We start from the raw sequence: 14218 nt of genomic DNA on the forward strand, positions 1-14218 counted from the left end.
CCTCCCACCCCCCGATTCCACACTTCACAAACAGTAACAGCCACCCAGACCTGTTTGCTTTTCCTTCCCTATGGAAAGTGTCCTAAAGCCCTTCTTGTCTCCCTTGTTCTCCAGCACCCACAAAACCAAGACAGAGTCCTTCAGAGACCCAGGTGGAGAAGGGAGGGCACTGAGCTTGATTCTCTTGTCTCAGAGAGGACTGAGACGCCAGGGCTCCTGGCCTAGACTCAAATGCCTCCTGGTTTGGAAGACACTCCAGCTGTGTCAGGGACCTTCTGGAGCTGCAGCTGACTTGGCACCCAGAACATCCCCATTCCAGCTTGAAAACCTGGGCCTCCCCACCCGAAACCCTAAGGTTTTCTCTCCCGAGGGATCCCAGGGTAAACCTGCAGGAAAGACGCAGGCTCAGGGCATCCCCTGCTCATTGTGCACAGGCCCAAGCTGGCCTGACCCAGTGGGGATCACAAGTCCAGAGCACATCCTCAAAAGCCACCTCTCAAGTGCTTCTCAGACTCGTGTAACTGAGACCTATGGGACAAAGATGTGTCCCCACCTTAGTCCTGGAACCTGGTGAAGCACTGGAGCACTGGAGTGTGGAGAAGCAAGGGCCAAAGAGCCCCAAGATGGAATCTTGAAAACTAACAGAAACTCTGGAGCAGAAGCTGGAACAGAAACTGACCTGGCCCCTACCCAAGGGCGACAAGTAATTTCCTGAGGGTTCCATAAAAGGAGAGGAGCCTCCTGCAGGGTCATGGAGGAGTGTGCTCTTTGTTTTGTTTTCTCTTTCACTTTCCCAGAGCTGCTGTCTTAGAACTCCAACCCCATATTTTAAAAATACTTCCCCACTCCAATACTTGCAAGCTCAGGGAAACCAACAATAGTTGCAAACCTGAAAAACCAACAGTGGTTCTCCCCCCACCTGACAATCAACATGCATTCCTTGATCCTACAGTGCAATCTTTTTTATGATTGCTTTTTTAATTATAAAATATAATCATATAATTATCCCTTTCCTCTCTTTGACCCCTTCCCTCTATCTCCCACTCAAATGCATGGCATCTTATTTTTTAATTGTTGTTCCATTTATATGTGTGTTCTCTCTATAGATAAAGAGAGATATTAATAGAGAGAGAGAGGGTGGGGGAGGCAGAGAGATTGATAATTAGGAATACATATATATTCCTATCTATCAGATATATTCATATTTATTCCTAAATATATAAATACAATTGGTTATCCAATAACAAGTGGCCAGTCCTGACATCATATGCATACAGGTAACACCACATGGATTAGGCAATCTTTTTAATAGTAATCAAGTGCCAGGATGGAGCCAAACACTCTTGCATTGTTGCTGGAAACTCTACAGAGCACCCTGATGTGGTCTGTGCTGTGTCCTCATTCTGTACATGGGGAACTGAGACTTAATGTAAGTAACCACTCAAGGTAACCTTGCATGTAAGTGAGCTGGGTGTATAGTGTTAAAAGTCATCAGGTGGTGGGCAGTGAGCCAAAGGGCAGGAGGAAAAGACTACATTTAAGGCGAGATTTAAAATGGCAAGGATGCACAGTGGTCAGCAGCAAAGATGGTATTGGGGGAGATCTTCATTCTCAGCTCTAGCAGCACCAAGCTGGACACAAGTGAGAAGCACTGGGAGCCTTCCCTCCCAGGCCTGTCTCCAGCTGACCCCTGCTGCCCACCCAGCCAGAGGACTGGCAGCGTTGTAGCACACAACCCTCCAGACAAGAAAAAAAAATCAACCATTGCTATTTTAAGTCACTTTCAATTTAAAGCAGTTTATTGTGCAACTAACGCTAACTGAAGCTCTAGTTTTGTGGCCTGGAAGAAATTGTTTAATGTCACTGAATCTTAGTTTTTCCAGAGTGCCTCCCTGTTGTGTCATCGTAGAGACTAGAAGAAAACCCTGGTGCAGACTGTGGAGTCTCCGGACTTTGTTTCCTGTCATACATTATGCATGGAGGTATTTCATATCCACTTAACTCTTCACAGAGAAAAATCTGTTAGTGGAAGAAAAGTGATTCTTTCAAACTATATTCAGTGCCTTGAATGTTTATGGTGCCCACGGTGAGCCTAAAAATGCAAGTCCATAATGGAGATGCCCAGATGCAGAGACACTGCTAAGTTAAGAAGCCATTGAATGCTACAGGTTCTGCCTTCCTACCTTGACATCCTCATTAGGGTGGACCATTATACAAAAGACAAAGTTTGAAATCTAGGTTCTGCATTTCGATGAGGCAACCTGGAAAGGTGCTTTGCCATCCCTGTTCCACAGCTACCTCTCTCTTCAGGAAAAAAAAAATCTCTAGACCATAGGTTGAAGCTCAGACTAGCAACACTGGAGCAGCTGCCAATAGCCACCTTTTGGGTTTAGGGACATCATCGCAAGAAGCAACATTGTCTTCCCCTAGGGGTTACTCACCTAGATACAGTTTGTCTGGTTGCAGATGGACCCTAAGAACAGATCTTGTGGCTTTTGTTGAAGGAATTTACAATCCTCAATTGAGGAACAGTGGGCTTAAGGGTATGGTGTTCAATGGTGCATTCCCATGGACTCCTGCCTGCATTGGAGGGAATACCACAGTCAAAGGCCAAGGCAGAGAGGTTTCTAGTGTGCAGCCTTGGGCAAGGACCTCTTGGATTTAAACACAAAGAAAGCTGCTAGCCAAGATATGCCTTTGACCAAAATGAAGCCAGTCAAATGAAAGCAAAACTGAATCTTGTAATGAACACAGACTGGACCACACATAAGCATTCATATTTACAAGTATGTTGCACCAAAAACCCTACTACAGTTTACCTTCGGAGATAAGTATTACAACATTTGAAAGTTTAAAGGCATTTCATAATCATTCAATTTTGTCAATGTTGAGTAAAACATTGTTTCTATTGAGAAATTTCTGTTCCTAAAAAGAAGCTTTTGTTCACTTGATGTAATTGTCATCTAGGAGGCTTACTGCTGAATAAGCTCACCCTTTTAAACTTCTTCTGAACTCTGACTTGTTCAACTCAGCTGTTCTGGCACAAACTCCTCTCCAAGATGACTGATTCAATCTGACTTTTCTCAGCTTCTCACTGAATTGCTCTGCTTGGTCTCAAACTAACTTTGACAATCTGTTCTAATCTTCTGGCTCCTTCTCATTCTCTGGCTTGTCTGTCTTCATCTGCATCTAGCTTGCTGTTTCTGCCACCTGTCTCTGTAAAACTGTCCCTGTAAAAACTGCCTCTGAACTCCATGAACTAAACTGCCACAAACTTCAGTCCACTGCAGTCCCTCTGACACAACCAAACTGACTGGCTGGAACCAGAAATCTGCATCATCTGTCTCCTGAGTGCTGGGATTAAAGGTGTGAACCACCCAGCCTGAACTTAAGCTTTTTTTACCTGAAATTTGTTCTATACCAGGCTGGCTTTGAACTCAGAGATCTGCTTGTCTCTGTCTCCTGGGATTAAGGCATGTCTGTATTCCAGCCAGAGTAGTCATGCTGTTGGATTAAAATTCCTCTACATGTTCCTCTGTGTTAGCATACATTTGCTAAAAGAAAACAAAATGACAATAATATTTATTAAGATATGGTTATGTAGTATAATAGTGTTTCATCCAACAGTCTCATAAAATCATAATGTAGCTGAAAAATGCACATCCTCTAGTGACATCATAGTGTCACAGAAAAGCACATTATAAGGGTGATGATTTGAGGTAAACAATCCTATTGCACTGCCAGTAAGAAGGACAGTGCCTATAATTATGTGCAATTCACAGTGCCTCATACTGGTTTTCTGCTTTATGGCATTGGCTTACGGTTTAAATATATCACACAATGTAATTATTTCAGAGTGTACTCATTCTACTAGAGAAAATTTTGATTCTTGAAATAGTATGGTATGCTTTGCTAGTGTCAACCTTACACATGCCGGGCTCACTGCAACCATTGATTGCATCACTTTCTTTCCAATCTGATTTTATCTTATGTTTTACTCACTGTAGCTTCCCTTATAATGTTGCCAGAAAGAGGTTCATTTAGCCTAAAAACAAAATTAAAAGTAATCAAGAATTACAAAGCTGAAATAACAGAGCTGGTCATTGATCGCTGTTAGCTGTGTTCTATTCTTCCACTGCTGCAGTCCCAAAGAATAAAATAACAGACATTGTTAAAGGATCTATGTTGTTGGGGGTAAAAAGACTGAAAAAGGGGGCTGGGAGTGAGGTGTCAGAGCTGAGCAAGCACAAGGGCCTGAGTTTGATCCTGAGAACCTGTGTAAAAAGCTGGACACAATAGCATGCACCTATAATCACAGTGCTAGTGTTGGAGTGATCCCTGGGGCTTTCTGGTGAGCTAGTGTGCCCCAATCAAATCAGTGAACTCCAAGTTCAATGAAAGAACCTGTCTTAGAAAATAGGATGAAGGGGCTGGTGAGATGGCTCAGCGGGTAAGAGCACCGACTGCTCTTCAGAAGGTCAAGAGTTCAAATCCCAGCAACCACATGGTGGCTCACAACCACCCATAATGAGTTCTGATGCCCTCTTCTGGTGTGTCTGAAGACAGCTACAGTGTACTTACATATAATAAATAAATAAATCTTTAAAAAAAAAAAAGAAAATAGGATGAAAAGTGATTGAAGGAGATACCTACCATAAAGCTCTGGTCTGCACATGCACACATATACACACACATATGCACATATGTGTGTGTGTGTGTATATATGTGTATATATACATATGTATATACATATATACATATATATATGGTATATACATTCAGGTACAGACACATGTACAATGTTGGACACATGCATATGCACATGCAAGTACACACACACACATCACACAAGTGCACACACTGACAAATGCTCATAGGAGGTATAATGGCATGGGTTGGAGATCTGGTGCAGGATAGTATCCCTCTAAACACCAAGACAATTATGGCCAAAGCAAAACCATTATTTGCAAAATCTAAAAAATAGTAGACCCAATACTGATGTTGATGTCTAGGTGGTTTAAATAATTCAAGATATTTTTCATTTCATCATGTGAAAATAAGTTGTGAGACTTTTGAGAATTTAGGGGCAGCCTTGGTCATAGAAGAAATCAATTTCTAGAGCAGGTTGTCCATGGAATAAAACTTCTCTAAGGGGCTGGTGAGATGGCTCAGCGGGTAAGAGCACTGACTGCTCTTCCAAAGGTCCTGAGTTCAGATCCCAGCAACCACATGGTGGCTCACAACCATCCATAATGAGATCAGTTGCCCTCTTCTGGTGCATCTGAAGACAGCTGCAGAGAGTGGAGCCAGAGCAAGCAGGGCCAGGAGCGAGTGGGGCCTGCAGAGGTCCTGAGATCAACAGCAGCCACACACATGATAGCTCACGGCCATCTGTACAGCTACAGTGTACTCATACACATAAAATAAATAAAAATAAAAAATCTTTTAAAAAACTTCTCTAACATGGAAACATGGAAATAAATATATGTCTGAAAGAACTTTTATTCATAAAGCGGATAACTCAATGTCAGGGTCCAAGGTTCTCATAGACATGAAAACTACCCAATTTGAGTCAGTGATAAGGTAACAGATTGAAGACCTTTGTGTATAGTAAGGATTCCTGAGCCTTTGAGCCCTTGAGAAGTACATGTAACATGAGCGTGGTAGCATTCATCTTTAAGCCTAGTGATCTGGAGTCAGAGAGAAAGATTCACCTCTGTGAGTTCAAGGCCACCCTGGTCTATATATCAAGTTCCAGGCCAGCCAGGGATATATAGTGAGGCCCTGTCTCAAAAAGGAAGGAGGAAATTGGGGGGAGAAAGAGAAACAGCAGAAGAAACGGAAGCAGCAGAAGATGACAAATGACAATTGTGATGACATGGCCTGTGGCACACAGGAGGAAGAGAAGGCATGGAGGACATAGCTCCTAATACTGGGCATCCTACTTAACTGTTTTGCTGCTAAGACAAAGTGACACTGTTTGGAAAATAGACCACTTTTTCCAGATATGCACAGTTAATACTAGAGTTGCACATTATTCTCTCAGTGGTCTGCATGCCGGTATCAAAGTGGTGCTTTACCCTCCAAATACCATCCTTCATACCAAGCTGTAGTCATTGGTCTTGATTGAAAGTGTGAGTAGGTCAACCAATATCTAAGAGCAATGAACTATACCTATGAGTGTCTGTGAGCACACATCCAGGGAGTACTGACACATAGGATAGCAACTGGGAAGAAAAAGAATTTCTCTGAATGTCGGCAGCACCATTCAGGGGGTCGAGAGCCATAGAAGCCAGAAGAAGGCAGCATGCTGTCTGTCTACACCTCTTTTCTGCCTGGATGAGTGTGTATGTGACTGTTACTACCATTGGCTGCCGTCAGAATCTAGTAATGACTCTCCAGGGAGATTCTAGGCCTATAACCCTGGGTGGAGTGTCTAGATTCTTTTACTGGGTAACTGTGACGTTCTCTGACTCTCTATCATGCAAGATGTCCAGGTTGGACTAATAACTTCTCTCTCTCTCTCTCTCTCTCTCTCTCTCTCTCTCTCTCTCTCTCTCTCTCTCTCTCTCTCTCTCTCCCAGGCTGGCCTTGAACTTGCTATATATTTGAGGACAGCCTTGAACTTCTGATGCTGTTGCACTCCTCTGCTGAACACTAGAATTATTGGGGTAGTGTAACAACATGCCCAATTTTATATGGTGCTGGAATCAGAATCAGGCTTTGTGCCTGCTAGGCAAATATTCTATCCACTTAACTGAGCTATATCCCTAACCCATGTGTCTTAGTATTTATTATAAGGAATTTGAAAAGAAAAAACTTGTAAACACAAAGAAAAGCTTATAAGATAATGGTGCCCAAGGAAATATTTTTTCATAGCTGCAAATTTTCATTTTACACAATGCTTTTACAAAAAAAAAATAGTTTTTAAAAGTTTAAAATTTATTAGTAGTTACATTCAATTAATACTATAATGTAATAAAGTATAATTAGATCAATATTATAAAGTAGTGCTGTGTGCAGAAATGGCCCAGGTCTTCCTCTGCACCCCACTCCCACCTCATGGACTGTTCATGGTAAATGTTTGCATAGACATAGCAACTTTCATTTTTATATATTATGTTTACTGTATATTTTCAGTATTTGGATGCATTTAATGCCCCATATGTTTAGCATAGTAGAACTGCCCACAACATTCCATATAATGATGTCCCATATAGTTTTTAGCTCAGGAGCCACAAATTATAGCCTAGGCTGTACCATAAGCCTGAGTATGCAGTAGGCTGGACCACCTAATTTTTTGCAAGTATATTCTGTGTCATTTGTACAGTGGCAAAATAGCTTGATGACAGTTCTCAGAATGTGCTGCCAAGGTTAAATGATGAATAACTATAATTAAAACTCAGTGACTGTCTGAGTTAGGGTTTCTATCGCTGTGAAGAGACACCATGACCACGCAAGCCTTTTATAGGAAAACATTTAATTGAGGTTAGCTTGCAGTTCAGAGGTTTTCTTCATTGTTGTCATAGCAGGAAGCTTGGCGCTGTGGAAGCAGGCATAGTGCTGGAGATGTGGCTGAGACTTCTACATCCTCATCTATAGACAGCAGAAATAGAAAGTTACACTGGGCCTGGCAGAGGATCTGAAACCTCAAAGCCCACCTCCAGTGACACACTTCCTCTAACAGGGACATGCCTATTCTGAGGCCACACCTCCTAATAATGCCATTCTCTATAGCCTATGGGGGCCATTCCAAATCAAACCATTACAAAAAATGTAAAGTGACAAAAAGAAAGAAAATTTCCAATGATAGTTGAAGTGGGGATTTCCGGTTTCTTTAGAGACTCAGATCATACAATGTTTTGCTGGGGCAGACAGGTAAAAGGATGTTTTGCCGAGGTAGACACAGGTGAGAAGATGGTTTGCTGAAACACACACATGAGGGGAATGTGTGATGTTTAGAGAGAATAAATATAACCCTACAGACAGTGTGAAGAAGCATTGGTTTGCCTTGCCCTGCTTTGCTCGTCTTCGCTGACTAGGCTCTGGCATTGGTTCACCTTGTACTGCATTGTTGTTCTTGTTTGTCATGCCTTTGTAGAGAGAAAATGCACCAAAGAACATCTCCTTCTATACCTGTGCCTTCTTGTCGATTCCGTGGACTCATGCAGATCATCTGCCTCTGCTGATTCAGGTGTGGTGTTTGTCTCGTAGATAGGATTGCTGTTACCGATTCATGTTTGCTGACTTGCTAGTGGACTGAACTGCTGATATCCTGACAACAAAGATCAGAATTGCCCCCAAAGAACTATTTTTAAACAGGTCCACATCCCCCTTTGTCTCACTAACCTTTTTTCCCCCGCTACCTCTCTAGTAGGTAGTGGGCTAGAAGGGAAGTTTAATAGGGGTTAAAGAAGCCTTATTAAAGTGGACTTTTAAAAAAATCTAAGCCTCCAGACAGTTTTGTCAGCTTGTAGGGTTCAGACTTCTGAATTTAATGCTGAGACCTCTACTTAAAACTATGTTTGAGACATACTATATTTGACTTTATATTTTAGTTTGTTGTATGTCAGGTTCTATGCTTTAAAATCGAGGAAAGAAATGTTTTCCCCTAATAGTCTCTAAAGAATTTGCAATTCAGTTAAGGGCAAAGGTGAAGGAAACACAAAAATTGTTCTTTAGATACAACACGATAGGATTTGTCCTCTAATTGGGACTAATGAAGTGCGTGCTGTTACCAGAATGCAGAGAACAAGGACCTTTCTAAAGAAAATAAATGTCATCAGAGGTGACATAAAGCTGGGTGGTAGGTCATGAAGAGCATTGAGAGGAGGAGATGGCAGCTAAGAAGTGGCTTGTCACCAGTACTAGTGTCAGGTTTGGTGCCTGCCCATGGGATGGATCTCTAGTTGGGCTGGTCACTGGATGGCCTTTCCTTCAGTCTCTGCCCCATTTTTGTTCCTTCTGTATTAAAAGATCAGCAAAGTCCTGTTCTCTTTGATACCAGTAGAAAAAGGACCTCCTTTGGAGTTTCTAGTTTTCCGTGGCCCCAGCTTGTGTTGACCTCACTCACATCTCTCTCATCTTTGCAGGAACTTCTGCCTGTCTCTTCACAGCATCCTCTCTCTATGTGTATCTGTCTCTGCATCTTGGTCTTCCCTTCTTAGAAAGGCTCCAGTGATAAAATGAGCCTCTTTTAATTGCTTACTTCTGCAAAACCTCTACTGTTGAATGGCTCTTTCTGAGGTCCTAGAGACTAGACTTCAGCACACACTTCTCATGGGACACAGTTCAACTCACATTGATAGGAAAGAAACACCAGAGTAAATGAGTAAATCACATTTTAAGGACTTTGTGTACAAGTGCTGGTCTTTTTACTGGTTGGGGGTAGTTGCTACAAATGATTGCAAAGTTAGTGTCTCAAAATGACACAGATGTATTCTTTTATAATCCTGAGGTCGGAAGTCAGACCAAAGTCAGACAGAAGGTTGTTAGAATAGCTGTGTTTCTTCTAGAGGCTCCAGGAAGAATCTGCCTCAGCCTCTTCAGTCTTCTAGAAGCTGCCCAGGCTATCTGGTTCTTCATGATGCTCACATGAATGCTCTAACATAACTGTGCCATCTCTTTAATTTAATCTCATCTTCAAATTTGGCAGGAAAGGTAGAGTATTAGGGCTCTGGATTTGGACAATTTCAGGGGACAATTAAGTCACAATGCAAGATAGCCTGGAAGCTGCAGTATTGAAGGACTCCTGGATATCTGAATAAGATAAGTTTTTTTGCTTATTATGAGTACAACACAATTATTTATAGGCATTTGGACATACACAAAAAAGATTAGATAAACATTCACATTATAACTTGTCAAAGATAGCCTGAATTATGAAGTTTTGTACATATATATATGCATATATATATGAATCATATTACATGGAGTTGCTTGTTCTGTCTTATTATACACACTCTCTCTCCATAGGCTGCTAGTCCAAAATCACAATTTTAACAGCTGCACGATGTTCAGTTGTGTGGATGTATGATGATATATTCAGTCATTTTCCAGCATTTCGTCATTGTGATGTTTTCAGGTGGTTCAGTCATTAAGAAATGTTCTCAAATAAAAATCTGAAAAGCAGAACTTCCAAGACACAGAGTGGTGAGAGGTTCGTCCATGCTTGGAGAGGACAACTCTGTTAACAGAAACAGAAACAGTCAGGGAGGTGCCTGTGGGAGAGCTGGGTTGGGAAACTGCAATAAAAATAAGCATGGGCATCAATGCTCTGAGGATGCCATAAGAAACACCACCAGCCAGGCAGCTGGAAACAGTAGTAAAGCGCCCAGTTCCCTGAGAGATAGTGTCTGAAGGAGAAGCCTTCTGCCTCTTCCACTGCCCTTACAAAGCCTGGACACTCTTTGCCTGGCCTCTCTCCTGGGCAGGAATCTCTGCTCTGTAGTTGCCTCTCTTTGCCTGTCTCTGCACACCTCTCCTGCTTGTATTAGGACACTGGCCATTGCATTCAGGTCTTATACCATCCCAGTGCAACCTCATCTTTACCCATCTTAGCTACAAATACCTTATTTGCATATAAGGTCCCATTCAGAGGTTCTGGATAGATATGAATTTTGGAGACCCTCTTTATCTCACCAAAGCCATTTTGGGAAAGAAAATACAGCTTATAGATTTAGATGCCTTGAAGAGATCTGGGGAGGGCTACCTGTGACGCAGACACAAAGAATTGAGTCTATATTCCTATTGATAATGCCCAGTCTCTCAGCATCCATTCTCCGATAGACTGTTGTTTCTGGAGAGACACACCTGCTGAATCTCCTGAGTAATTGTGTCTGGAAACCAGACTGCAGTAGAGAAGGTCACCTTTGGGTGGGCCTCCAGCCAGCTGTGTAAGTACAGTTGGCAAAAATGTGGAGAGGGGAGATTTTAATGTTGGCTTTTCCATAGAGACAAACAGATTCCTCCCCCACACTATTGAGTAGCATTTTCTTGTATCTCTGGAAAATATTCCCAAAGCCTTCCATAGTAATAGTTCCAAAACATTTGTCCCAAGTGTCCTTAACAATAATGAACTTAGTAGTTAAAGAATCAACTATGTGACTTAACGGGGAGAATCTACTGATGCATGTGATGCCTTTAGCTGGTCCTGTGGTACATTTACTTAGAAGACAGAAGTACAGACAGGCAGGGTATCCTATTCATCTCTGACTGCAATTTCTGTGGACAAAGATGAAAACGTTTAGGGCAACTGGTTGATCATCAGTTTCCTGATCTCTTGTGTTCTCTGAACCCAAGTTTTCCTTGGCAGATCATAGTATGGATCAGGCCAGAACCTGCTATTTGGTGACTCAGTCAACTTAATCTTAGCTTTCTCATCCATAGATGCTACCTTGCCCGGGTTTAAAGAGAATGAGGTGATCATCATATATGATCATATAAGCAGTAGTTATACAACAAGGAGGGTCAGGAAGTCTATAAGATTCTGGTTGTATGATTGCAGGTCGTTCTGCTCCCTCCGTACATCATAATGGTGTCTGGACTCCCCTAGAAGGCTTGCCCCTCACTTCCCTTAAGCTGGTGTTCCACAGTGCTCCACATACTCCAATCAAGGAGCTACATAGAGTAGCTTGTTTACACACGTCTGGAGCAGGTAAACACAATTCCAACTTCCAGGTTTCCAGGCTGTCTTTCACACTTGTAGCTGCTGCCAGCAAGATAAATGTTAAGGTAGAATGGGCACAAGAGGACCTCCTTTGCAGCAAGGTTTATGGTTCATACAACATCTTCAAGTGTTCACAAGAGCCACTGCTGCCAAGATAAATGTGGAGCTAGGATCAACACAAACTGATTAACCTTGTAGACAATCACACCTCTCTAGGCCTGTCTGGGCCTCTCCCCAGACTTGTCAAGACTGCTTCCTTTACTTTCAGGATTATTACCAATCTTTGATGGGCTATCTCACAGCTTGAAAAACAGTCTAGAGGTGCACAGAAAAGAAACATCACAGCCTGCACACACCACATAGGCCTGGGTTTGCTTGATAAATCAGAAGCCAGATGGGGTGGTGCACACCTGTGATCCTAGGACTTGGGATGAAAGGCAAGAGGCTCACAGCTTCAAGGCCAGTTTGAGACATAGGAAGAACATGTGTGAGAAATCCATGAACTCCAAACAAAGAAAAAAATCTACTTAGGGCCATCAAACCATTGGCTTGCAAAAATGAAATTTAATTATTTTTAAGTGTGCTATTTTAAAAAGGAGGTAGGTAGGGAGATCCAGCTGAAATCCCCTGGCTCAGCTGCTCTGTGCCTAAACCATAACCATTGAAGACTTTGTTACACGAGAGACAGGCACAGGTGGCAATAACCTTGCCACGAGACACTGGCAGATGCCTGATAACTTACTGAAGTGCTTCGGTCTCCTAATACTTTCTAAGGAAAGGGTACTTTCTAAGACTAGCCTCAGGCTGCACACTCCAAGGAAGTTGTGGATAATTACATGGTAATAATTTGTAGTAAGTGCTTTTCCTCACAGCATGATTATCTTTTCCCTGGGTTGCTTGCCTCCTTATGCCTGGTTTATGTAGGAAAGCGATGTCCAAATCAATCTCTGTCTTTTAGAAGTGAGTCTGTACTTCGCTGATGATCCAGATGGTTTAGTGCCCTTTGGCAGCAGATGTTAAGGCTTTTTCACAAAAGGTGCATTTGCAGCTTCCCTCTGGCTAGGGAGAAAGCTGGGAAACAAGATGTTGGAGGTTTAAGGATGACTTATAGGATTAATATAGATCTGACCACTAAGGAGAATAGAGCTAGCCCTGGGTAAAACCAAGAAAATTAGCCACAGCAATCGTCTTCAGGTGGGCTTATGGCTCCTGCAACATCGTCATAGATTATATCGCCTCTGCAAGGTACACACTGTAGGATTGTGAGCCTGCTCAGATGCACAGGTCAGTGTCTGATTAAGGGTGTGGCCTTAGGAGTAGGCTAATAGGGATTTGAATCCCAATGAAGCCACTTGCCAGCCACATGACCTCAGCTGGGTTAATTCACTTCTCTAAGCTTTAGTCTTCTCTTGTATGTCAGGCTTCCTTTTGTATTCTTGTCCCAAGACTCAAGAAAGAAAAATAATCATTTCCCAGGGTGTGCTACTAACAATGTCTATGTCCTGTTTGTTACTATGCAATAACCTAGGATATTCTGACTATTACACTCGGAGAAGAGAGTGTAGGGCTTTTCTGAATACAGACTACTGGACATTACAGTGACAACACAGATAGCAAGAAAGGCTAAACTGACCAGGGAGTTGAGCAGCCTACGAGAATGCTCATTCTGTGCATTGTAAGGATGCTCATTCAGTATACAACAAGGACTACATGGGTGATTTCTCTATTCTTCCTGAAAGAAGGATTTCAGTAGAAAGATGAGGAGCATTGAGGGCTGTGAGTCCAAAAGAGCAGACTCTTCTCCGGGTGTGTGTGTGTGTATGTGTGTGTGTGTGTGTGTGTGTGTGTGTGTGTGTGTGTTAGATCTAAACAGGAGAAGAGCTTTCCATTCATTGTTCTCTCCTAAACTTAATGGATGTCAGGCCTCATAGCCAAACTAACAAGGCCATTTTCTTCCCTCAAGGATTTATAGACAGTTAACTGTTGCTAAGGGACTGGGAGTCACTCACAAGGCCCCATCCCTTCCCAAGGATATATTGACAGTTAATGGTTGCCTGGGGGAAAGGGAGATATTTTCTTCAGTGCGTCAGCCACCCATGCTCCCCTGTAAGTAACCCTAGGTAAACTTATTGGGCCACTAAGCTAAGTTTACATGGGATCTATTCATTGTTTCTGCCATTGATCTCTTTTATAAGGTGAGTGGGTGCTCGATTGTTCCTGTCTTAAAAAAAATCACATAACACAAGCCTATAGTAGGCTAGACAAGGTGTTCTTGTGGCGCCCATCAAGCCGTTGCTTAGGAATTGTTAGTTTAAGAAAGCAACCCTCACATTTGCAATCAACCTTTATGCCCTCACACACCCGAACTCTAGGGAAGCCAATGACAAAGCATGATGGCACAGAGGGGAATGGCTACTGTGTGCAAGGAAGAGAGCCCAGAGAGGCCGTCTGCAAGCTGTAGCACATCTGCTCTTTTGACATCAAGCTCTCTCTCCCTATCCGGAGCAGCCTAGCCCTTCATCTCCTCATTTAAAAGTACTCCTGTGGCAC

The 14218-nt window shown here is 42.5% G+C and overlaps 1 protein-coding gene across 1 annotated transcript in view; it reads right to left on the minus strand.

Moving 5' to 3' along the window:
• Positions 1 to 630, minus strand: part of Cpvl (carboxypeptidase vitellogenic like) — a 254363-nt gene extending 253733 nt beyond the window's left edge. The window contains exon 1 of the mRNA XM_031381948.1: positions 554 to 630. The gene's annotated coding sequence lies outside the window, so the exon portion shown is untranslated. The remainder of the gene's footprint in view (positions 1 to 553) is intronic.
• Positions 631 to 14218: the final 13588 nt, after the last annotated feature.

The sequence above is a fragment of the Mastomys coucha genome, unplaced genomic scaffold, assembly GCF_008632895.1.
Source record: "Mastomys coucha isolate ucsf_1 unplaced genomic scaffold, UCSF_Mcou_1 pScaffold20, whole genome shotgun sequence".
Classification (NCBI taxonomy): domain Eukaryota; kingdom Metazoa; phylum Chordata; class Mammalia; order Rodentia; family Muridae; genus Mastomys; species Mastomys coucha.